Source organism: Molossus molossus, unplaced genomic scaffold (assembly GCF_014108415.1).
Source record: "Molossus molossus isolate mMolMol1 unplaced genomic scaffold, mMolMol1.p scaffold_m16_p_11, whole genome shotgun sequence".
NCBI lineage: Eukaryota > Metazoa > Chordata > Mammalia > Chiroptera > Molossidae > Molossus > Molossus molossus.
Window position 1 is genome coordinate 83,328,122 of NW_023425346.1, and position 23,980 is coordinate 83,352,101.

Below are 23,980 nucleotides of genomic sequence, written 5' to 3' on the forward strand. Positions count from 1 at the left end.
TCAAAGAGACAACTTCCCGGTTTCTGAGAAAGACAGTCCTGGTTTATAAAACTGGCACAAAGTTTTTGTTTTATTTTTAAAGGTTTATATCTCCAAGGGGCAAAGAATTGCATGCGTTTTGTAAAGTAAATGCTCTAAGGGAAGGGAGATCAGGGCTTAGAGGCAGGAAGAAGCCTGTCTAGAGTCTGGTCAAGCTGAGGGGCATTTTAAGGCAGCCTTGGTCGGCTCCTTCATTCATGGCAGCATCCGTGAAGTTAAGGGCACCCGGTGTTCCCAACTGACGGCCTTACCTTTAACTGTGATATTCTCCCAGTTCAACTGTCATGCATTCCTGGAATGAGCTCATTGTCGTCCTGAACCACAGCCACTGGGGTGCCTCCTGTGTCGTTCCTGGATGGGCTGGGAACCAGGGAGATACTCACTGCATTATACTCCAATTTCAAGTCTTGTTTAACATCACCCTAAACAGAAAATTCTCTGCTCTCCTCTTTTATGAATTTCTAAATATCCCTGGAATTTTTCCTCCAAATAAAACTTGACTTTGATTGTCCTTTCTGTATGATACTAGTGCCTGAAAACTAGATTAAACTGGAACATAGGGATGGATAGTGAGACCGGCTTCCAGATGTTCAAGGGTAGAGCCACTGTGGTTCGATGTAGCGAGAGAGTGAATATAGTAACTTGCTGTGCCAGGTTTTAAATATACGGATTGGCCATTGTCTGTGTATTCATTCATTAAGAGAGACGTTTTCACTGACATCCTCATCCAGCTGTCTGGAGCACGGATTTGGCGGGTACCCATCCGGTCACCCAGAAACACTGTTTGCACAACCACCCACATCCTGGCAGCCCAGCTCTCTGGAAAGTACGGCTGCCTAAGAGATGACTCAGGAGAGCACCAGCCGAAATGGCCTCCAGCCTCGACTGGCAGGTGCCTCTGTGGCCAAGGACAAGGCCCTGAAAGCCACGTTTTATCCCCAGGTCCTGTTCAGAAAAGTGGTGCCTCCATACTTACTGTTCCCCAAATATATGAAGTAGTCCCCTGACTTCATGCCTTTCCATAGTCACACCTGTGTGATGAGTGGTACTGTGGATCCCTCGTACGGTTCTGCTGAAAATATTCCACATGGAAAATGTCAACAGCCAGTTTTGCTCAGAAATCATCGCTCCTATAAAACCTCCTTCGACTTCACAAGAGACTGTCAATCTCCCTCCCCCTCCACCCCACAGCACTTTGTACACACATCTCTCCTGGCAATTACTAATTTACTCGGTGTTCTGATTAGTCTTCCATGTCTTCTGCTAGATTGTGGGTCCTTCAAAGCTGGAGACGTGCCTTATTCATATTTCACTGCTTCCTCTGGAGCATCAAGAACAGTAGCGTCACAGGAAAGGTTCTCAGTAAATGAAGCTGCTGCCCCTTGAGACCAAGGGCTGGCCATTGTGCTTCATAGCTTTGAGAGTTGTTATCTTATTTCTTAAGGACGCCATCCTTGCAAGGTTCCCATTTCAGATGAGGAGAGGCTCAGGAATGATGAGTACTTGCCCAAAGTCAAGAAATGAGTGGTGGATTCAGCCTTAAAATGTTGATTGTTATTATTATACTCTACAACAAAGGATGAATTAATACCAAAATATAAAAACCAAATGAATCATATATTTTCATTTAATACCAATTGGACATCTGAATAAATTTTAAAAATATGCAAATTCACTGTTATTGAATTTTGAATTTTTCTTTTATATATGCATCCATTCCTACCAATTATAACTGTGTTGGCTCACAAAGACACTGAGTTGTGAGATTTCAGGGGGAAAAAAGTTACTTATGATGTTCAGTCTGATTCATTAATTTTCTTCACATCACTGTTGTTTAAAAATAACTACTTGAATTAATTCATTCTACCAGGCTCAATTTTACAACATTGTATTAACTGAGAGTTACATGTGTTCTGAAGAAATCCTTGCACGTGTGTGTGTATCTGCATGTGTATGTGTTCAAACACCTTGATCACATACCTTTTTCATTTTCAACTTCATTCAAGAGCCTAACTCAGTCTGAAAGAATATCATCAGTCTTTCCAAGGAAGGTAGTATCCATGCAAATACATTTAACTGCTTTACATGTCATCATGCTCATCATTTTATTTTAGCAAGCTTTTTTGATACATAAGTTATAACAGAGGATAGGAATTTCTATACTCAATTTACAGTCAAAATAACAATTACATAATTCAGACATCCTCCTTCTGAGTTTCTGTTTAGGAAGTAAAATCGAGCTTTTCACACCATGCTTACAAGGCTTCTGATTGAATAACTGAATTCCCAAGTCTAAGCAAAGCAGAGAAACATAAACTATTCATGCACACTCCCACTTGAATACAGGTGTATCGACCTGGAAAGAAACAAAAAATGTAACAAATGAAGTGCCTTGTTTTCTTGTGCTGTGGTAACAAATCATCACACCTTCAGTGGTTTAAAGCAACACACCGTGATGCTCTCACAGTTCTATAGGTCAGAAGTATGGGCGGGCTCATTTGGTTCTTATTTATTTATTTATTTTTAATTTTATTTTTGTTACAGATGTTTCTCCTTTTTTACCACATTGACACCCTCCTCCCCATCGTCCACCCCCAGCCCCATCCCCAGCTTTGTTGTCCTTGTCCATTGCTTATGCGTACATGCTTATAAGTTCTGTGGTTTATCTCTTCCCTCACCCCAACACACCCTCTTCTGAGGGTTGTCAGTCTGTACCCTACTTCCATGTTTCTGGGTCTACCCTATTCCTCAGACTGTTATGTTCATTATATTCCACAAATAAGTGAGATCATGTGGTATTTGTCTTTTTTGGCTTGGCTTGTTTCACTTAGGATAATACTTTCCAGGTCCCTCCATGTCGTCTCAAAGGATAAGATGTGTTTCTTTCTTACAGCTATATGCCTGTTCTTTTGCCAGTATCAGGCTGTTTTGATTACAGTTGCTGGTATTCTGATCCTACCTACTTTGTCCTTCTTTTTCAAGATTGCTGTGGCTATTCGGGGTCTTTTTTGGTTCCATATGAACTTTTGAAGTATTTGTTCTAGTTCTATGAAGTATGTTGTTGGTATTTTGATGGGCATTGCATTGAATCTATAGATTGCTTTGGGTAATATGGACATTTTAATGATGTTAATTCTTCCAATCCATGAACAAGGTATGTGCTTCCACTTTTTTATATCTTTCCCTATTACTTTTTTCAATGTCCTGTAGTTTTCTGCAAATAGGTCCTTTACTTCTTTGGTTAAGTTTATTCCTAGGTATCTTAATTTTTTTGCTGCAATGGTAAATGGGATTGTTTTTTCAGTTTCTCTTTCTGTGAGTTCATCATTGGTGTATAAGAATGCCATCGATTTCTTGACGTTTATTTTGTATCCTGCTACTTTGCCAAATTCATTAAGGCTAGTAGATTTTTGATGCTGTTTTTAGGGTTTTTTATGTATAATATCATGTCATCTGCAAATAATGACAGTTTCACTTCCTCCTTTCCAATTTGGATTCCTTTTATTTTTTCTTCATGTCTGATTGCTGTGGCTAAGACTTCCAGTACAATGTTAAATAAGAGTGGCGAAAGTGGACATCCCTGTCTTGTTCCTGTTCTTAAGAGAAATGCTTTTAGTTTCTGCCCATTGAGTATGATGTTGGTTTTAGGTCTTTCATATATGGCCTTTATTATGTCGAGATATGATCCCTCTATTCCCATATTGGTGAGTGTTTTTATCAGAAATGGATGCTGGATTTTGTCTAATGCTATTCAGCATCTGTTGATATGATCAAGTGATTTTTATTCTTCATTTTGTTTATGTGGTGTATCACATTTATTGATTTGCAAATATTAGACCAGCCTTGCATCCCTTGGATGAATCCCACTTAGTCATGGTGAATAATTTTTTTGATGTATTGCTGTATCTAAATTGCTAGTATTTAGTTCAGGATTTTGGCATCTATGTTTATCAGGAATATTGGCCTGTAGTTTTCTTTCTTTGTAATGTCTTTTTCTAGTTTTGGAATTAGAATTATGCTGGCTTCATAAAACAAATTTGGAAGTCTTCCTTCTTCTTGAATTTTTTGAAATAGTTTGAGGAGAATTGGTGTTATTTATTTTTTGAATGTTCAGTAAAACTCCCCCATGAAGTCTTCCGGGCCTGGGCTTTTGTTTTCTGGGAGAGTCTTGATTACCTCTTCAATTCACTTAGTTGTTATTGATCTGCTCAAGTTTTCTATCTCTTCCCAGTCCAGTTTTGGGAGACTGTGTGTCTAGAAAATTGTCCATTTTGCTTAGATTGACGAATTTGTTGGCATATAATTGTTCATAGTGGTTGTTAATGATCTTTTGTATTTCTGTAGTATCAGTTACTTTTCTTTCATTTCTGATTTTGTGTATTTAGGTTCTCTCTCTTTGTTTTTTGGTGAGTCTAGGTAAGGATCCATCAGTCTTGTTTATCTTTTCGAAAAACCAGCTCTTTGTTTCATTGATTCTTTGAACTGTTTTTTTGGTCTCTATGTCATTTATTTCTGCTCTGATCTTTGCTATTTCCTTCCTTCTACTTGCTTTGGGGTTTTATTTTTGTTTGCTTTCTAATTCTTTAAATTGTGAGGTTAGACAGTCAATTAGAATTTTTTCTTGTTTCATGAGGTAGGCCTGTGATGCTATGAACTTCTCTCTCAGAACTGCTTTTGCTGCATCCCAAAGATTTTGTTATGTTGTGTGTTCATTTTCATTGGTTTCCAGGAAGTTTTTAATTTCTTCCTTGATCTCCATGGTAACCCATTCATTGTTTAATAACATGCTATTTAGTTTCCATGTGTTCAAATGTCTTTGCATGTTTTTGTTGCAATTGAATTCTAGTTTCATGCCATTGTGATCTGAGAAGATGCTTGATACGATTTCAATCTTCTTGAACCTGTAGAGATTTAGTTTGTGTCCTATCATGTGGTCTATCTTTGAGAATGTCCAATGTGTACTTGAGAAGAATGTGAATTCTGTAGTTTTGGGGTGTAATTTTCTGTAGGTATCTATTGAATCCATTTGGTCTAGTGCTTCATTTAGAGTCTCTGTTTCCTTGCTAATTTTTTGTCTAGAGGATCTATCCAGTGATGTCAGCGGGGTGTTGAAGTCCCCTACTATGATTGTATTGCTGTTGATTTCTCCTTTGAAGTCCTCCAGAAGATTTTTAATATATGTTGGTGCTCCTATATTGGGTGAATACATGTTTATCAAGGTTATATCCTCCTTTTTGATAGATCCTTTCAATATTATGCAGTGGCCTTCTTTGTCTGTAGTTATGGCCTTCATTTTGAAATCTATTTTATCAGATATGAGTATTGCTACCCCAGCTTATTTTTGCTTTTCGTTTGCTTGGAAGCTTTTTTTACATTCCTTAACTTTCAACCTATGTGAGTCTTTTTTTGTGAGGTGGGTCTCTTGTAAATAACATATAGATGAGTCATACTTTCTTTTTTTTTTTTTTTTTTTTTTTTATCCTCACCCGAGGATACTTTTCCATTTTTTGTACAGATAGAGTGGGAGGGAGAGAGAGGAAGGGAGAGAGAGAGAGAGAGAGACATCGACGTGAAGGGACACATCGAGTGGCTGCCACCCGCACAACCAACCAGGGCCGGGGACAAACTGCAACCGAAGTACATGCCCTTAGCGGGAACCGAATCCGGGTCTCTCCAGATCGCAGGCCGACGCTCTAACCGCTGAGCCAAACCAGCCAGGGCGAGTCATGCTTTCTTATCCAATCAGCTACTCTGTATCTTTTTATCGGAGCATTCAGTCCATTTACATTTAAGGTGATTATTGATATGTACTTATGTATTGCCATTTTATTTAGTTTGGTTCTATTTTTCTTCCTATTTGTTCTAATAATTACGGCAGTCCTTTTAACATTTCTTGCAGTGCTGGTTTGGTGCTAATATATTTCCTTAGCCTTTTTTGTCTTGGAAGCTCTTTACTTGACCTTCTATTTTGAATGACAGCCTTGCTGGGTAGAATAGTCTTGGATTCATATCCTTGTTTTTCATGACCTTGTTTACTTCATGCCATTCCCTTCTGGCTTGTAGTGTTTCTTTTGAGAAGTCAGCTGATAGCCTTATGGGGGTTCCTTTGTAGGTAACCTGTTGCTTATGTCTTGCTGCTTTTAGGATTCTCTCTTTGTCTTTAATTTTTGGCATTTTGATTACTATGTGTCTTGGTGTAGGCCTGTTTGGGTTCTTCTTACTTAGGGCTCTCTGTGCTTCTTGAACTTGAATGCCTTCTTCCTTCACTAAATTAGGGAAGTTTTCTGTCACTATTTCTTAAAATATATTCTCTATCCCTTGCTCATTTTTTTCTTCTTTCGGGACTCCTATGATGTGAATATTATTACATTTCCAGTTGTCCCACAGTTCTCTTAAGCTGTCTTCCTGTTTTTTAATTGTTTTTTCCTTTTGGTTTTCTGATTGGTTGATTTTTTTCTACCCTGCCTTCTAATTCACTGATTCTCCTCTACTCTGCTGTTTAGACCTTTCCATGTGTTCTTTATTTCTGATATGTCATTCTTAATTTCTTCTTGGTGGTTTTTGATTTCTAATTGGTTGATTTTCAGCATCTCTGTGTCCTTACTCATGCTGTTAAGCTTCTTCAAGATCATGGCTCTGAATTCTAGTTCTGTTAACTTGCTTAGCTGCACCTCATTTATCTCATCTTTGGTAGAGGTCTCTTGTTCTTTCATTTGGCCTTTCTTTTTGTGTTTCAGCATTTTGGTTATCACTGTGGGCTTGGAACCTGCCAAATTTTCCCCATGGGTGTTGGTGTTCTGCTGTTTATGGCTCCCTCTCCTGGGTTTGGATGTACCAGGGAGGACCCACGTTAAAACCACTGTCAAGTCTTACTTTCCTGGTTAGAGTTGCTAGCCCAAGAATGGTAGTTATCTTCTAATTTTATGGCTGGAGGCTATCAGTAGTGGCTACTTGAAGAGCCTTGGCTTCTCAGTTGAATGAAAAACTCCCTCAGCTGCTCAGTGTAAGGGGATTTCCCAAGGGTGGGGCAGATGCTGGTTGTTAGTGAGACTCAATTTGCATTTCAATGGCTCACAGGGTGGGGTTGGATCCCCAAGGGAGGGGCCACTGCCTCTTCCCAGAACCCTGGGAAAGAGTAGATGGCCACTATCCTGCATGGCTGCAACTCAACAAAAGCTGTGAGCCCCATCCAAATCCCGAGTGTCCCCACACAGTTCTTGTCCAGTCCGCCCTCCATCTGCCGGAGCTCAAGTGGGTGGCTGTGGCTATTTTAGCGTCTGCCCCAACTCTGCGCTGTGGAGCTGCTTGGGAGTTCAACCAGAGGGCGCTGCTCACAGCTAAGGCCGCTGCAGTCTCTGGGCTCCCAGCCCCCCTCTCACACTTCCGCAATCCTACCAGGATTGAGTCAGTGTCTCTGGTTATATCATCCTCGCAAGCTGATTTTCTGTTGCTTTTTCCTATCGTTTTTGTCTTTATTTTAGTTGTAATTCCAGTTTGGTTCTGCGAGATGATCTGTGTAGCTTCCATTCACTCTGCTGCCTCATTTGGTTCTTCTGCTCCAGGTCTCATCAGGTCAAAACAAAACTTCTCATCTGGAGGCTCTAAGGAAGAATCCACTTCCAGGCTCATTCGTGTTGTTTGCCAAATTCAGTCCTTGTTACCGAATGAGTAAAGGCCACATTTCCTTGCTCGCTGTCTTTCCTCCTAGAGGCTGCCTCACATTTTGAGTCTCTGACTTTCCCTTCTGCCACATGTCTTCTGCCTCCACCCAGAGGACTTCCTCTGCTTTTAAGGCTCATACAAAGAATTAGGACCACCTGGACAATTCCCCTTTTTAAAGACCCATAGCCGTAATAAAACTGCAAAGTCTCTTTTGCCATGTAACATAACATATTCATGAGTTCCAGGAATTAGGCCATGGACATCTTTCCGGGTGGGGAGATGCATTGTTCTGCCAACCACATAAAGCAAATGAATAAATAAAGGCAAAAAAAAAAATAGAAAAGAAAAAGAAAAGGAAAGAAACTGTAGAACAAGGAAGCCCAACTCTACAAATGGAAACATTAAATTTAACACACTAGAAAAATGAATGAAAGAGAATGGGATATATTTTCTTTGGTGATTTTATTTTCTAATATCATAGTTGAAGAACGAATTCTAAAGGAATTAAAACAGGAAGAAAAAAAATTAGCCACAGAGGAGCCTACTTTAGACTCTCAGTATTAAATTCCAGAAGACAACAGATTAATCTGTTTCAAATTTGATGAATAAGCATTGTAATTCAACAAGTCTAAGCTAATCAAGTTGTCTTTCATGTGCAGAAACAAGAGCAAAACATTTATAGTGTCCATACATAGCTGATTCATATTTTTAAAAGATGTTTAACAATATACACCATACAAACTCCAAGTAAATAAAACATTTAAAAAACCCAAAACAGAAGGCATGCTATAAGATGACCATTAACATTAAATTCAATTAAACACAAAATGAATCCCAATGCACAGCTTTGGAAGATAATCCAAACGTATGCTAAATATCAGTGATGTCTCTCAGATATATAATTGAATGTCAGAGGATGTGATGTTAATCACAAGTGACCCCAGCATATCATTCAAATTAAAAAGTAAAATATAATCTCATTTATATCTTTATCCAGATCTGTTTCTGGGCCTTCCTAGGTATCTGGTCTTGTTTGAAAAGAGGTGTTTCAGCTAATATAAAGCTTGTTTCTCTAAAATTGCCACATATTTTATTTCCCATTTTTAACAGAAGCCAAAGAGTTTCTAAAGTGAGGATTTATTTTACAGTGTATTTTTTTTATCCCTGAATTTCTGCCGACATGACATAAGATGGACTTTTATCTTCTTCAGATTAATCCTATTGGCACTGTTAACACCCCCCACCCTGGATCCTGAAATCCCAAATCCTAATAATGTAAGAAAAATGACACTGTACCCTAAGGAAGAAACTTAGAAAAACAAAAATAGAGATCAAATAAACTAATTTGAAATAAAGATATACAAGTATATTAAAAACACTTATTTGATAGTTCTATTCTCAAGGCATCTATACTCTTTAAAGACTTACACAAAAGTTGGCACCATTTCCTATACATACAATATAGAATTATCAAGGACAATCAGGTGAAAATATTTTGGAAGTCAGGAGACAGAAAAGAAAGTATGTTGTTTTTACTTTCCTTTGAAATGCAGATACAAAATGTGACTTAAAAATACAAGAGATAAATATTAGGTCAAATGCAGCAACTATCAGTTACTCACCTGTTTTCTCATAACCACATGGTGTTAGAGCAGTTACTTAGAGCAACTCTTAGTGACAAATCCAGTGAGTAGTTAATTCTTTAATGAAAATATACCAGGTGGAAGCCCTGAGCAATGCTTGACACTGAGTCTCACTATCAGTCTTCATTCTAATTTATCTTCTATTCCACTATGTAGCTGTCCCATGCCCTCCTCACAGGGTGCTCAGCGCAGACGCAGGAAACAGAAATACAATATAAAAAGGAGGATACAAGGAAGAGCAAGAGAAAGGGGGAGAAGGTAGAAGAGTTTTAGAAACTCCCATTTTTTTCACATAAAAATACAATAAAATCTCTCAAATAAAACATATTAACTGATATTTTAAAGACTTAGAACTGGTCCCCTTGGACTGGAATATTAAAAGTGAAGGGAATCCCATTGTGCACGTGTTTTATAGTGTGGATCAAGTACTAAAGAGTCTGATCTCTGAACAAGACTATCCTCTTACAGATATTTTTGTACGTGAATGTTCTTCAATCTTCTGTAGAATAAAATGTTAGACATACCTTTTTTCTAGGGTTTAGTAGATCTTTCAAATATTCTTCTTTAGATAGGCATTCCAGCTATTAAATTTCCCTGACAGCTGCTAGGATTGGGGCTTGATGAATCCCCCTGGTGTCTCCAATACTGATTACAACATCTGTAAAATGAACTTCAATAAATAAATCCACAGCACCAAGATGATGAGAATTTAAGAAATGTGTTAAGACTTTCAAAAGTGATATATGCAATTGGTTCTAGACTGCTGATTAAAGAAAAACAAAAAAGCAGTAATAAAAACTTAAAACAACCAAAATAATGAAAGGTTAATGGGTTCTGAGTTTCATATTATTAGCTGATCCATGGTAACACGTGAACTGCTGCAATTATTTCTGAAATAATATTATTTTTTAAATAGTCAGAATTGGAATCCCAGGGAAAATAAGCAAATTATAAGACTTTTTCTAAGCATAGTGCAAATAAAAAGTTACCTTTATTGTCATTAAAGTGAAGTATAGCAACAAAATTTTGTTGATAGAGAAAGGACTCACATTCTTAGGAGATTCATTTTATGAGTTCATAGAAAATTTCATAGACTTCATTGTAAATAAATAAAAGGTGGAAGTTGTAACAAATAATTGTCACACTTTCAGCCTAAAACCATTATAATTATTACCCAATGATTTATAGAAATGTCCTTCTCAGGACAGAACACTCATCCCTCCATCTTTGGGAGAGTTGGTGGCCAACAGCTCATAGCTGAGTCTCTGCTCCTGGCAATTACTCTCTATCTCTGCTGAAGAGAGTCACTAAAAGTTCTGTAGCTAAGTATGATTCTGGTCACCAGTTTCAATGTGTGGCAGATTTTCCCATACTACCAATCAATTCTCAAACACAGCTGGAAGTCCCACAATGCAACTCAATTCCAACACTATCTACATAGTGTCAGATCCTAGTTCAAGGACTCAGTCCTACAGAACTGCCTACTCCACTTCAGATGACAAAGGTCCAGATTGTCACCTGTGCTGCTATCTGAGTATAGATCAGTCAGTCTAACCACTGTCTCCTAGGGTTCCATTAATTTGCTAGAGTGGTTCACAGAACTCAGAGAAACATTTTACTTATTAGATGACCAGTTAATTATAAAAGGATATAACTCAGGAACATCCAGATGGAAGAGAAACATAGGGCAAGTTATGGGGAAAGGCACAGAGCTCCCGTGTTCTCTACAGCACACCATTCTTCCCACATCTCCCAGTGTTCACTAACCCAGAGGTTCTCCAAACCTCCATCCTTTGGGGTTTTTATGGAGACTTCATTACATAGGCATGACTGATTACACCATCGGTTATTGGCGATTAAAATTCATTTCTAGTCTTTCTCCCCTCCACAGAGGTGGGGAGATGGGACTGAAGGATCCAACCCACAAAACACCTGGTTGGCTCCACTGGCAACCTGTCCGCACCCATAAAGTCACATCATTAAAATAACAAAAGATACCTTTAGTGCTCTCCTCACAGGAAATTCCAAAGGTTTTGGGAGCTCTGTGCCAGAAACAGGATCAAGAGGGAATATATATTCTTATTATAAATCACAACATCACAGTCACCTAGACCAAGTTCATGGCCCCTTCCAGGAGGAAGCTAGTATTCCATGATGAATTGACATGCGGATACAAAGGCAAAGCTCCAGGCCAGCCCAGCTCCAGAGCTCTTAGCAGGATGGCCTGAAGCTTCTGTTGGCAACATAGTTCACAATCTGTACCCAATTCTGCTTCCTGTACTTCCCATGGGAGTCCTGATTTTAAGAGCATCCATTCCCCGGTAAACTTCCTGCAGGCAAATCTCCATCCTTGAGTCCGTTCCCAGGGAAGCTGACCTGCAACACACAATAGCCTAGGAAGAATATGTCGTACAGTCAACAGAATCCCCCAGTTATGAGGTCCTTCCCCTGGCAGGGTGGCCAACAGCACTCTGATAGGACTTGGGCTTCTGAAGGATGAAGAAAAATCAAAGGGGCTTGAAGTTGTCTCTTATTGCCAACCTAACTCTTTGCCCAGTAAACTTGTTCCTTAGCCTGTATTATGTAGCGTTATAGAACAAATCCTGAAACCCAGGGCAAAGGGAGAGGCCCAAAGACACCCACCTGGAACAATTTTGAGACATCTCATTATTTAACTGTTTAGTAGTTAAAGTCACATATGAATATCTATTTTTCACATTACAGAGAACAGAAGGAAAACTAAAAAGAAAATACTATCCTTACAGACAATGTGTTATTCTCTCCTGGAAGGGCTGTCTGCTGGAGGGAAGGTGACATATATTGGGTGAATATAAATTGAACAATGAGTCACAGGCTACAAAGCTATTGGATTCCTTCTTTTCTTCTCAGTTTTGACATTTTGGCATTTACTAAGAAATCTTCTTCCTTAAGGAAAATGCAATATGTTTCTAAATTGCCTTAATGATAGCTCATCATTCTGAAAGTATCTCTAAAAATAGTGAGATGTAATTATATAGTTCTAACACTATAAAATAATTGTGCTTAGAAGTATAACAAAACTAGTTTTATATAAAAGCATATGAAACTGATTATTTGATTTTATATGGACATTTTTTTTTAAAATAAGAAGAACAACTGAGATTTCCGATATTATTTAGGATGTTGAAGAACAAAAATTCAACCAAGGAAATATAAAGATCTAATTTGCTTTACATGTATTAATTCAGTGGTTTTTACACTGTTCCAAATAAATTTAAAAATGTAATAGGCTTGACATGTGTTAATTCAATAGTCTTTGCACTGTTCTTATGAAACAGAAACAAATTGAGGTGTAGAGAATTTAAGTAACTTGCTTAAGGTTACAAGGCTAGGAAATAAAAGTGATTTTGAATCAGGTGGACTGTTTTGAAATCCTATAGTCTTAACCACTACATTATACTTTTATGAAGAAAGAGAGAGAGAGAGAGAGAGGGAGAAAAGGGGAAGAAGGAGGGAAGGAGAGATGGGAAAAAGAAAGAAGAGAAAGAACTGGTTTTGTTGGTTAAAAAACATGAATATTCAGATTTTAAAGATAACATTAAAAAATCACAAAAAATAACTTAGTGAAAGAGGAGAGAAATTGACAATATCAGCATAAACTTGACTCTTTTCCGACTACAAAGAAGCTCTTACTTCTTCTCTCGAGGTCTGAACTAGTTTCCTGTGTACCACTGTTACCCAGGTTTTGGTCTCTAATATTCTAAAAGAAATCAGGATTAATTTCATGTTCTATGTCAGGATAGAAAAAAATCTAAATAAGGTTGGAACATCTTGTAACTATAAGGAAGCAGATATGAAATCAAGGATATCAAGGATATTTAAAGTTATGCTAGAAAGAATACCTGAAAAAAAAAAACAGACAGTTGTCAAATAGTCAAATTTAGAACATCAACAGGGTGAGGAGAGTCTATGTAACTAGCTGTGAGTCCATAGAGGTTAAAAACAGAGAGGTAGGTATCACCAAGTATGCTAATCATATTTCAGGGGCACTAAAAATCATAGTTTTCCTTTCTGAGCACCAGAAAATTCAGATAGTTTTTGTCTAATTCTATATGATGAACAAGAAAAAAAAATTTCTAGCAGACAATTCCACATACATAATAAATGCAGAACCATGAACTCACATCTTAACAAAACTATAAATTGTTAAAGAAGCCATAGTAGGCAATAAATTACTTTTTTACTTTAAAAAGTGAATGAGGACAAAATAGTGAGAGGTCAAAAGAATAAAAGTAATGAGGAGATTTCCAAGAAACATGAGAAAAACTCTCCATTGTACAATGGGCATGATACAGATGTATATTCCTTACCTCCAAATGCATTAAACAGCCGAAGGGTGACAGTATGTCAGTGATATTTCAAAGTCAGTGATCTTACAAATTCTCTACCTAGACTGTTGCACTGGTAGAATCTTTTTTTTTTTTATCCTCACCCAAGAACATTTTTTTTTTTTTTTTGCATTTATCTTCAGACAGAGCAGGAGGGAGAGAGGGAGGAAGAGAGAGAGAGAGAAACATCAATGTGAGAGAGACACATCAATAGGTTGCCACCTGCACAACCCCAACCGGGGCCAGGGATGAACTGCAACTGAAGTACATACTCTTAGCGTGAATCAAACCTGGGTCTCTCTGGTCTGCAGGCCAAAGCTCTAACCACTGAGCCAAACCAGCCAGGGCAGTAGAATCTTCTTTTAAAAAAATATGTTTTTATTAATTTTTTAGAGAGAGATGGAGAGAGACAGAAACATTGATGAGAGAGAAACATCAATCAACTGTCTCCTGCACACACCCTGCTATGGATCAAGCCAACAACCCAAACATGTGCCCTGAACAGGAGTCAAACTGGTGACCTCTTGGTGTGTGGGACAATGCTCAATCCACTAAGCCATACTGGCTGGGGGAATCTTTCTGATGAAACTATTTTGGAACTGTGGAGTCGATTGAAGACTTGGAACTCCCAAAGGAAGGCATACATGGTAAATTGTGGTTAATTTTAGTTTTAGCTCTTAGCTTGTCAGTAGCTACCCATCCCCCACACCCATGAAGGAAGCCATATGTGTGTTCCTGTAGATCTTGTACACAGCTTGTAGGATGCAGGGTGAACAATAAGGACCTTTCCTCCAATGATCTGTGCCTTGATTTCTGATTACAACTTCTGATCATAGAGGTGCAGATAGAGATGGGCAGCCATTATTGTACCCCCCTTTAACTGTTGCAAACTCATCACCCTCAGGAGAAAGCAACTTCTAAGTGATTTAAAAAACTAGTATCTTTTTTGTCCTCCTTCATTTCCCCCCACACTTTTAGAGTCAGACATTAAAGAGTGGGACACTCGCCCTTGCTGGTTTTGCTCAGTGGTTAGAGTGTCAGCCCACGGTCCAGAGAGACCTGGGTTCAGTTCCCACAAAGGACACGTACCTCAGTTGCAGTTTGTCCCTGGCCCCAGTTGGGGTTGTGTGGGTGGCAGCCAGTCGATGTGTCTCTCTCACATCGATGTTTCTCTCTCTCTTCCTCCCTCTCTTCCTCTGAGTCTATCTGAAGATGAATGCAAAAATGTCCTCAGGGAAGGATTAAAAAAAAAGAGTGAGACACTCAACAGCATTTATATATACAGGGGAAATTATAATGTGATTGACCAAAGAAAGGCACAGGTTCAGAAAAAGTCTGAGAGGACCTTCAGTTTAAATTTCAGGCTGGCATGAAAACAGCCTAGAACAATTAAAAATTAAATTAAACTAAAATCAGGAAATCCTGGGGAAAGAAGATAATCTAATTACTAGCATTACCACATTATAAGATTTAAATGTTCCGTTTTCAAGAAAACAAACAAAAAAGCACAAAGCATACAAAGAAACAGAAAAATATAGCTGTTTAAAGAATAAAAATGATTAAACTGTTGAACCAACAGAAACTATCCCTGAGAAAGACAAGATGGCAGATCTACTAGACAAAACTTTAAAACAGCTGTCTTCAAGATGCTCAGAGAACTAAAGGAGATGTAAAAAAGTCAAGAAAATGACACACACAAAAAATGAAAATATTAATGAGAGACAGAAAACCTAAAAGAGACCAAAATATTTTTCTAGAGCTGGAAAGTACAATAACAAAATAAAAATTCACCACAAGAATTCAAAGGCAGATTTGAGTAGGCAGAAGGAATCAATGATCTTTAAGATGGGACCTTTGAAATCAATGAATCTCAGGAACAGAAAAAAAAATTGAACAAAAGCAAACAGAGCCCAAAGGTTCTGTGGGACACCACCAAAAGGACCAACATATGCATTGTGGGAGTCTCAAAAGGAAAAGTGAGAAAGAAAAGCATAGAAAGATTATTTGAAGAAATAATGGCCAAAAACTTCCTAGGTATGATGTGATATGTGAATATAAACATCTGAAAAGCTTAAGGAAATCCAAATAGAGAGAACTTTAAAGAGACTCACACTGAGAAACATCAAACTGTTAAAAGCTAAAGACAGAGAGAGAACTTTGAAAGCAGCAAGAGAGAAGCAACTCATCACCTATAAAAGATTCTCAATAAAATTATCCGATTTCTTCTCATAAATTTTAGAGGCCAGAAGGCAATAAACTGATATATTCACAGTGGTAGAAGAAAAAAAAAAGTCAACCAAGAATCCTACATCTGGAAAAACTGTCCCTTGAAAGCAAGGAAGAAATCAAGACATTCCCAGATAAACAACAGCTGAGGGAGTTCATTGACATTAAACCTGCCCTGTAAGAAATGCTAAAGGGGGTTCTGCAGGTTAAAATGAAATGACACTAAACAGTAATTTGAAGCTGTATGAGAAAATAAAGATCTCAGTAAAGACAAATACATGGGAAATTATAAAAGCTAGTGTTTTTGTAACAACAGTTTGTAACTGCACTTTTGTTTTCTACATGATTAAAGAGACTAATACACTACATATATTTTAAATATATTAGTCTAAAAGCTAGTATTACTGTAACTTTTTTTTTATAAGTCTACATCCTCTTTTCTACAAAATGTAAGAGATTTATGCATTAAAGAAAATTATTAATTTATGGTTTGAGGTACAAATATATAAAAATATAATTTTGTGACATCGAAAACTAAAAATAATAGGGACAGAGCTGTAAAGAGCTATTTTTTGTATGTAACTGAAGTTAAGCTGATATAAATTCAAATAGAATATTATAACTTTAGGATGTTAAATGTAATCTCTATGGAAATAAAGAAAATAGTTATAGAAGATACACCTAGACAATGAGAAGAGAATGAAAACAATTCATTACAAAAGAGCACCTAAACACAATAGAGACAGTAATGCAAAAAATGAGAGACAAAAAAAATGCTATAAAGCATATAAAAAACAAAAAGCAAAGTGACAGAAGTCCCTTCTTATCAATAATTACTTTGAATGCAAATGGATTAAATTCTCCAATCAAAAGACAGAGGTTGGAAGAATGGATAAAAACACATGATCCAACGGTGTACTGTCTACAAGTGACTCGATTTAGATCCAAAGACACAGATAGATTGAAAATGAATGGATGGAAAAAGTAGTTCATGCAAAAAATAGCCAAAAGAGAGTAAGGGTGGCCAAACTAATATCAGACAATATAGACTTTAGATCAAAAAGTTTGTGAGGCAATGAAGGGCATTATATATTAATAAAGTTTCAATACAGCCAAAAGATATAGTAATTATAAACATTTATGAATTTAATAGCAGACTACCAAAATATATGAAGTAAAAATGGACAGAATTGAAGAGAAAAGTAGACAGTTGTATAATCATAGCTGGAGACTTCAATAATTCACTCTCAGTAAAGGATAGGGCAACCAGAAAAATAGTAGGGAAATAGAAAATGTGTGTAACACAATAAGCTAATTACATATACAGATATATACAGAACAATCTACCCAACAACAGAACACATATGCTCAAAGACACATGGGACATTTTCTAAGGTAGGCTATATATTAGGCCACAAATGTAGTTTAAATATGTTAAAAAAAACATACAAAACATTACCTTTGACCATGACGAGACAGAAGGAAAAATAGGAAACTCACAAATATGTGGAAATTCAACAATGGGTCAAAGAAAAATCATGAAGAAAATTAGAAAAAAGAGTCAACTGAAAATAAAAACACATCGTACCAAAGTTTATGAGACACAGCAAAAACAGTACTAAGAGGGAATTTTAATACGTACAATATATTTAAAAAGTTACATTAACAAACCACACAGCATGAAATACACCAGCTGGGCAGCCAGTGCCGCGCCTCTGATGTCCAGCCCACAGGCAGAGCTCAAAACCCTGCTGTTGGAAAAGGATAATGTGGAAATTTCAGCTCAATCTGTTTTCATAAAGTTCTTTTTTCTTTTCATATTCTCCACACTCAATATATTATTTAAAATAGCTGTTGTGTGATGAAGAATTTACCTTTCCCAAAGAGAACTCTGACTTTTGCTCTCAGCCACTAGGGAATGATACTAGGGCTTTTGGAATTCCCAAGGGATTCAATTTTAGAAACATTGATTAAAATGTTCAGATTAAAGGACCCAATTGCAGATATCAAGTAGGCCTTCTGGTTTAAGGCATAATATCCACTGTGCACACACATGAAATGAAAGCACAGAAAAACACAAATGATAAACATTAAAGACAAAGAAAAGTCATAGTACAGGGAGACACCAACGATGCAGCGAAGTGCATTTCTTCACATTATTGTAAATTCATCTGTGCCCTCTGCTAACCTCCTTCAGGGTAAGGGTCTCATCTTGATCAACGGACACTCACAATAAATACAGTGCTTAGCATATCAGTAAAATGAGTTTTTGTTTTTTTTAAATGAGAAGACCTAGGAAAAAATAATTTTAAGTAAGAGAAATCCTTTAGCCAGTTGTTTAACTACATTCTGGACCAAATTCTGTTGATACATTAGCAAGGGCTAGTGAGTTCATTTGTTTCACAATATGTGACAAAGCACTCTCTATGAGCACCATGGTAGAAGGTGGATGGACAAAGCCAAGCTTGTAGTCATCAGGTAACTTAGGAAAAATGATACATTCTCAAGCATTTGTGATACAAGTAACCTGTGTGGTCTCAAAGGTAGGTCTATAAGCAGACTGTCATTACTAATTTACCAATCTGCTGAGTACTGGAGCTGTCTGATATACTTACAATTGATTTAGTAGCATTTTTTTTAGCCTGTAGAAAAATTATCAGAGAATTTTGCAAGTGTTGTTTTCACTTGAGACTTCTTTGGGATTTCAGGTAGCTAGGCCATGTTAGTCAATATAAAAAAAGGAATGAAGTTTTGACTACAGGATGACCACAGGCTATTAAGGGCTTTTTTGTCTTGTAGATTTTACTCATCCAGGAAATGAACTGCCACAATATGTGATGAGACTAGAAGTTACATTTTGGAACTCATTATGTGTGTGAATGTCCTTCTGAAACTGTAGAAACCACATTCTATTTTAGTGTGGGAAGAAAAATATGCAAGCTGGTAAATATCTCCTGCCCACTTAATTTGTGGTGGGCAGTTAGACAGACTGAGCAGAGCAAGGATGATGGGCTAGGTACAGGTCACCCACATTGACCTAGCAATGAACAATTGTAAGGTGGGGCCTCCCTCCCCAGGGTGACCTTGACTCCCTGAACTTTCATATTGCTGGTCATGTGGTATGGACTCTCTCCTGCCCTTTCCTCCCCTAGCATATCACTAGTCATGTGGTAGACCCCCTTAGAGGAGGAACAAGGGGGACCAGAGAATAGCCTCATATGACTCCCATACAAGCCCTTGCACAACTACTCCCTTAAGCCCTCAGGACAATGAGGTTCTGACTGGCATCAAGTATTCTTAGGAACAAAGACTTGGGTCTGTTGACCACAGAGACAGAGTTTTGGTCAAACTAGAGATAACATCTAGGCCTCAGTTGTGTTTCAGCTCCAGGCCCAGAAAAGCAGCAAGGCCAGGTGGGGCCGGTATCAGGACCAGCTATCCTGGTATCTAAAGACACCTTGATGGCTAAAGACACCCTGCCCCGGTGCTAACCCATGGTGCTAACCATGGATGGAGACCCTGGCCCTGAAAGGACACACCCAGAAAGCTGATGAATATTCGATTAGGATCCTCCCCTGGGACCGCCTCTAAAATTCCAGCCCATAAAATCCCTTAGGGCCCAGTACTCTCTGGGGCGGGGCCGATAGATACCTTTCCCCACCGGCTTCTTTCCCCACCGGCTTCTTTCCCCAGTGCCCCTGCACTCTCTCTCTCTCTGAAGCACACCCAGAGCATTCCCCCCTCTCCTTCCTCCAAGGCACACATACCTTTGCTTTTTTATCTCTTAAGTTTTGCCTCTGTAGCTTGTCTCCTGAGCTCATGCAGCTGACTCACTTCTTCCATGGCTTACTTCTACTCCTGTGACTTTTTAAATAAACTTTTGCTTGTATTTGAGTCTTGACTCTAAATTCTTTTTTAGCCATAACTCAAGTACTGAGGTTGCTGAACCAAGGCCCAATGGCTGGTAACATTCTGGTGCTGTTTTGCCACCAACAAATTGAGCCCAACACATGGTAAATAGAAGAAACTCAAGAACTCTTTTATAGGAAGCAGAGCCAATCTAACCATGCAAGTAATGCAGGTAACCAATTTGTATTTTATAAAAAATGTCTGACGTGTTGGCCAAGAACAGTCAAGTTGAAGTATATTATGGCTCTTGTAGCTATAATCATACATCATCTCACATTTGATGAGTATCTATAAGGTGCCAGTGATAGTGAGCAAGTTATGAAGAATCAGTTCTTGCTCTCAGCCCTAAATCTGGAGTAGAAGCCCAGGATAGCCTATTTACATATGTTCCAAATTAATATTACATTCTTCATAATTTTAAATTAAATTTTGTGAATTTTAAATTCAAAATTATATCTCTTGTAACTCTCTTATATTTAGTCAAATCATCAAGCTTTTATAAATGATATTATATCTACCAAACCCTTATGCAAAATGTTTAATAATACAACTTTAGGAATCCTACCATTAAAGTAAGACTTGACGCTATGGTGACCACTACATTTTAACTTTATACTTGAGTCCTACCAATGAAGTAAGACCACGAAGAAAAGAAATAAGCAATAAGCAATATATTGGGAAGAAAGATTCTTTTCTTTAGTAGAAATAACTTATTGTGACTGACAAGTAGTTTAAAGGAGAATATTTTGAAATAACTGAACTTTCATCTAGTCATCTGAGAGCGAAATAGAAGAGTATTCCTCCCGTTTATTGTAGATCACACCAGTACTGTATATGCATCAATAATTTCTTTGGATGGTCTCAGCGCGCCCCCTACAGTACCGAGGTTAAAATGAAAAGTAACTAAAATGAAATGCACAGACCTAACTTTGTTTAGCATCCCTAACTAGATAAACACTCCTTTACACTAACGGGAGATGCTGAGTGCAAACCTTATATTTTATTTGGTTCTATGGATCTTCGGATGCACAATTATTTTCAAATTGGAGAGGCGTCATTGTGAATGATTTTATATACACACACACACTATATATATATAGTGTTATATATATTATATATAATTAATATATAAATATATATAATTAATATATAAATAATATATAATTATATATATATATAATTATATATATATATAATTTACTATGAAACCAACAATCTCCACTACCATCATTAACAACTCTTTCTCCGTGCTTCTCTCCTCTCCATGGTGTGTGTGGTGTGTGTGGTGTGTGTGTGTGTTAGAGTCAGCGCCCCGGCCTGGCTCTCGGTCTTCCTGACTCTGCGTCGCCAGCGGCTCCGAGAAGCAGGAGCCGCGGGTCCGAGCTCTTACTTGGGCTCCGGCGAGGAGGCAGCCGGGGAGCAACAGCCACCCCCAGACGTGGGACGATGTCCCCAGCCGGACCAGCCCGAGCTAGAAGCAGGACGCTGTTCCCGGAGCCCGGAGAAGCTCCGCACTCGCAACTTGGCGGGCGCGGGTCAAACCTGTGGCCCGGAGCGCGGCGCAGCTGGGGTGGCAGGGCCACCTGGCGGGGCCACCTGGCGGGGGATGCCCGGGCCGGGCTGCCGACGCCCACGGGTCTCGGACCTGGGTCCTGCCTCGCGCAGCTCACAGCTTGGTCGCGTCTTCCGGGGAGAGCGGATCGTATCCCGGCCTTGGCTCCGGTGGTGCGGCCCCAGGCTGGGAGGGGTGGCCTCCACACCCTCTGGGCCCCTGCGCCCCCTGCAGGAGCGGCGGGGAGACGCTAGTGCTCCTCTTCAGAGATACTGTGTCCCGTAGCCCAGGGGACCCGAGGGAAAGGGATCCAGAGCTCCGCTGCCGCCACCCGACCTCGCACCATCTCTGCTTCCCTCCAGTCTGTCGGTGTTCAATTCCCTGTTTCCAGGGACGCCCTGGGCCCTCGAAGTGTGGCCCGAAAGTTCCCCAAAGTCTAGACGTGGGATGACCATTAACCACCCAACCGGGACAGTGTGGTTCAAGGCTCTTGGCCAGGTGCGTGCTGCACGTGCGGCTGTGTGCTGAACATGTTCTTAGTGTTCTGACTGCCTCGGGCTCAGGGCTAACCCGGACATCAGTATTGACAGAGAAACGCCGAAGTGCGGCCTGAAATACTGAAATTGTGGTGTAGATATTTTAAAATCTATTACACCTAGTAAAGAAGAATTTTAGCTAGATATGAAAAGATGAGTTTTTATCATGGTGGATGATACTTCAGGCACTTAATGAAATTTTAGAACAAGACGCTGATGTTTCCCTTCCTGCCACTTTTTACTGTTTGATCCATACTCAAAATGTTTATCCTGCTTTCTGAAGCAAGTTGTGCAAAATGTCTCAGATACACTTATTAAAATAGTACAGTGTATACAGGGTGGGGCCAAAGTAGGTCTACAGTTGTTTATATGGAAAATGATACAATAATAAATAAATAATAATACAAAAATAAACTGTGTTTTGCATACTCAAAACTGTAAACCACCCTTTATATGCATGTGGTTTGAATCTCCTGTTTATGAAACTATTGAAAGAAATAGATAATATATTTCATGAACTTGTATTCTTTGCCAGTTTCCATTGGTTAAGTATAAAAATAGTTTTATTAAAGTGTTTGGAACAAAAGAAATGCTTGACCAATATTCAGTATACAAAGGCCAAGAAACATGGTGATGTACATTATGGTCTCTCACTGCTACCACACTACATATAAACAAGCTAAATTCAAAGCTCCAAAGGAAGGAAAAGCTTGTTGGCTTAGTAGACAGGTCCAGGAGTTAAGGTCACATTAAAGCTCTGCATAATACAAATCAGTAAAAACAGCTTAAAATATGTTTAAACATTAACATGTAGAAGATTTTTACTTTAGTTGACAGCAAATTATGTAAATTTGCTGCAAATCTACAAGATAAATTTTAAGAATGCTTTGTTTTATGTAGAGAGTTGCTTTTCGACTTATGCAATACTACTTTAAACTCAATAATAATAGTATGTTGACCCAAGAGTTAGGGAATTTACTTAGTTTGCTCAGATGAAAATATATTTAAGATGCAAATGTAATAACTAAATTGAGCTGTGTGCTATAAAAGTAAATTACTGACTTCCAAAGATAATAAAAATAAAAGTAATATGCAATATCTCATTAATACATTTTACATCTTTAATGTTTAGATACATTGGATTACATTAAATATATTCTTAAAATTAATTTTACTTGTTATTTTCACTTTTTACATGACATATATGGATCACATTATATTTCTTTTAGAAAGAACTGTTCTAATAAAACTTAAGTTACCCCATACTGTTCCAAAAGAATGTCTCACCATTTCTTTTCAACATTATACAGGAAGTCTCAGCTAATGCAATAATACGATAAAAGAAACTAAAAGGTATACAACCTGGGAAGGAAAAATAAGACTGTCTTTGTTTGCGGATGACACGATTGTCTATATAGAAAATCCAAAAGAATAGAAAAAAAGAAACTTCCTGAAACTAGTATGCATTCATAGCAGGGTTGCAGGATATAAAGTTAATACACAAAATTTACTCACTTCCCTATATACCAGTAATAAGCATGTGGAATCTGAAATTAAAAACATAATACCATTTACATTAGCATCCAAAAATGAAACATGTATAAATATAACAAAGTAGTTATATTTATATAAGTGCAACTACAAAACACTGATAAAGAAATAAAAGAAGAATGAAATAAATGGAGAGATATTACAAGTTCATGGATAGGAAGACTCAATATAGTTAAGATATCAGTTGAATCTATAGACAAGGCAATCTCAATGGAAATCTGGGCAAGTTATTTTGTCGATATAGACAAACTGATTCTAATGTTTATAAGGAGAGACACAAGATCCAGAATAGCCAGTACAATATTGAAGAAAAAAAGCAAGGTTGAAGGACCAATACTACTTGGCTTCAAGTCAAGCTCTAATAACCAAGACAGTGTGCAGGGTGGTACTGAAGAAATAATAGATAAGTAAAATGGAATAAAGACCTCAGAAACGGAGTCCATATGTATAGACAATTGATCTTTGACAAAGGCACAAAGGCAATATGATGGAGCA

The 23,980-nt window shown here is 38.0% G+C and overlaps 1 long non-coding RNA gene across 12 annotated transcripts; it reads right to left on the reverse strand.

Moving 5' to 3' along the window:
• Nucleotides 1–294: 294 nt before the first annotated feature.
• LOC118625660 lies at nucleotides 295–19,801 on the reverse strand. 12 transcript variants are annotated; one of them, XR_004958701.1, is made up of 6 exons: nucleotides 19,705–19,801; nucleotides 9,869–10,002; nucleotides 9,324–9,401; nucleotides 2,299–2,395; nucleotides 1,016–1,111; nucleotides 295–399 (listed from the first exon to the last, which is right to left on the reverse strand). It is a non-coding gene; the product is annotated as an uncharacterized LOC118625660 (long non-coding RNA). The 12 variants fall into 12 exon arrangements; XR_004958700.1 differs by lacking the exon at nucleotides 19,705–19,801 and adding an exon at nucleotides 11,452–11,545; XR_004958706.1 differs by lacking the exon at nucleotides 19,705–19,801 and adding an exon at nucleotides 11,343–11,408 and having other exon boundaries at nucleotides 1,016–1,108.
• Between the last annotated feature and the right edge of the window lie 4,179 nt (nucleotides 19,802–23,980).